The sequence below is a fragment of the Styela clava genome, unplaced genomic scaffold, assembly GCF_964204865.1.
Source record: "Styela clava unplaced genomic scaffold, kaStyClav1.hap1.2 HAP1_SCAFFOLD_293, whole genome shotgun sequence".
NCBI lineage: Eukaryota > Metazoa > Chordata > Ascidiacea > Stolidobranchia > Styelidae > Styela > Styela clava.
In genome coordinates, this window is record NW_027556432.1 from 1 (window position 1) to 2,500 (window position 2,500).

General features: G+C 61.4%; 1 non-coding gene and 2 pseudogenes across 1 annotated transcript; all 3 read left to right on the plus strand.

The window, feature by feature from the left end:
- LOC144418449 (small subunit ribosomal RNA) lies at nt 1-688 on the plus strand (annotated as a pseudogene; the record flags this gene model as incomplete).
- Nucleotides 689-986: 298 nt separating this feature from the next.
- LOC144418453 (5.8S ribosomal RNA) lies at nt 987-1,140 on the plus strand. Its single transcript, XR_013473466.1, has one exon. It is a non-coding gene; the product is annotated as a 5.8S ribosomal RNA (ribosomal RNA).
- A 288-nt stretch (nt 1,141-1,428) lies between these two features.
- LOC144418451 (large subunit ribosomal RNA) overlaps nt 1,429-2,500 on the plus strand; it is a 3,696-nt pseudogene continuing 2,624 nt past the window's right edge.

Here is a 2,500-nt window from a genome sequence, read left to right on the forward strand (position 1 = left end):
GGTTGCAAAGCTGAAACTTAAAGGAATTGACGGAAGGGCACCACCAGGAGTGGAGCCTGCGGCTTAATTTGACTCAACACGGGAAACTCACCCGGCCCGGACACAGGTAGGATTGACAGATTGAGAGCTCTTTCTTGATTCTGTGGGTGGTGGTGCATGGCCGTTCTTAGTTGGTGGAGCGATTTGTCTGGTTAATTCCGATAACGAACGAGACTCTGGCATGCTAAATAGTTACGCGACCTTCTCGGTCGGCGTCTAACTTCTTAGAGGGACTAGTGGCGTTTAGCCACACGAGATTGAGCAATAACAGGTCTGTGATGCCCTTAGATGTCCGGGGCCGCACGCGCGCTACACTGAGTGAAGCAGCGAGTGTCTAACCTAGGCCGAAAGGTCCGGGTAACCCGTTGAACCTCATTCGTGATTGGGATAGGGACTTGCAATTGTTTCCCTTGAACGAGGAATTCCCAGTAAGCGCAAGTCATCAACTTGCGTTGATTACGTCCCTGCCCTTTGTACACACCGCCCGTCGCTACTACCGATTGAATGGTTTAGTGAGATCCTTGGATCGGCCCCGTCGCGGCTGGCAACGGCCGCGTCGGCGTGTCGAGAAGACGATCAAACTTGATCATTTAGAGGAAGTAAAAGTCGTAACAAGGTTTCCGTAGGTGAACCTGCGGAAGGATCATTACCGAAGGTGGTGGTAGGCCCCGGCCGACCGCGCACTGAATTGTCTTTGGGTGCCGCCGAGAGGGCGGCCGTCAATCGGGGTTCCGCCCCGTGCGACACGCGTAACACGTTGGCATAGCAAGGCAGCCGAGTGCGATGGTGGCTTCTGGGCACCGCGCTCGATGTGCCGCCGGCCCAGCCCGGCGGTCGCTCGGCGCCGTTTGTTGGTGTTTTTGTGCAGTTGTTGTCGGTGGTGGTTTTGTGGTCGATCCCACAGTGTGACGTCCGCGCGCTTCGGCGCCGGGCGAAACGTCGAGGACGACTCTTAACGGTGGATCACTCGGCTCGCGAGTCGATGAAGGACGCAGCCAAGTGCGAGAAGTAATGTGAATTGCAGAACACATTGAACGTCGACCTTCTGAACGCGAATTGCGGTCTCGGGTCAATCCCGGGACCGCGTCTGCCTCAGGGTCGCGTTCGTCCTCACCCGAGGGCCGTCGCCTGGCCTCTGCGAAGACGGCCGGGCGTCGCCCCAAGTTGAAGCGGTCGCCGAGCTTTCTCGGCGCGACCGCGTGTCCCGTACACCGCCGGCCCCTCGACGTGTTCAACTACGTTCGAGGGGCGGGTCCAGGTCGGTCGGTCCGGTCACGAGATCAAGACCGACCGTGGGCCAAGGCGGCGACGGTACGCGCTCGGTCGGCGCCGGCGGCGACGACTTGCGATGCCAGCGGGCCGTGTAAGAAGCGGCCCGCTTGACACATACGACCTGAGTTCAGGCGAGAGCACCCGCTGAATTTAAGCATATTATTAAGCGGAGGAAAAGAAACCAACAGGGATTCCCTGAGTAACGGCGAGTGAACCGGGAAGAGTCCAGCGTCGAATCTGCGCGCTTTTCGAGCGCGCCGAGTTGTGACGTACGGAAGTCCCAGTGCGGCTGACGGCGAGCGCCGGTGTCCTTCTGATCGAGGCCTCGTCCCACGGCGGGTGTTAGGCCCATAGGGGCGCTTGCCTTGGCCGCTTCGGGTCTTCTCGGAGTCGGGTTGTTTGGGAATGCAGCCCAAAGCGGGTGGTAAACTCCACCTAAGACTAAATACGGTCGCGAGACCGATAGCGGACAAGTACCGTGAGGGAAAGTTGAAAAGCACTTTGAAGAGAGAGTTCAAGAGTACGTGAAACCGTTGAGAGGCAAACGGGAGGGCCCGTCAGGTCGCCGGCTCGCTTTCAGTTGGGTGCGGGGGCGCGCCGTCTCGGTTCGCGGGACGCTTAAGGCGCCGCTGCCGAGTCGGCTCGCGCACCGTCTCAGCGCACTAGCGACCGGCGCGGGTCACGACCGGTTTGCCGTCGGTCTAAGTCCCCGCGCGAAGGTGGCCTCCGCTCCGGCGGGGGTGTTACAGCGCGCGGGCGGTGCGGCCCGGCGGCGGATCGAGGAAAGGATGCCGCGCGCTCTCTGTGTGCGGCCGTCGCCGTTCGGCTGGCTTGTCGTTCGCCTGCACTGTACGCAGTGCCGGTGTTCGGCGGGCTGCCGCTTCGGTGGCGCGCCGTCGACGCGCTCGGGGTCCGTGGCCACGTCGGCCACCCTCCCGACCCGTCTTGAAACACGGACCAAGGAGTCTAACATGAGCGCGAGTCGTCGAGTGGTTCGAGACTCGCAGGCGAAATGAAAGTGAAGGCGGCCTTTGGCCGAACGAGGTCGGGAACGAGGTCGGACCCGGAGCCCCGTGCGGGCGCCGGCGCACGCACCCGCTCTGCCGGGGCGGTCGCGCAAGAGCGTCCATGTTGGGACCCGAAAGATGGTGAACTATGCCTGGGAAGGTCGAAGCCAGAGGAAACTCTG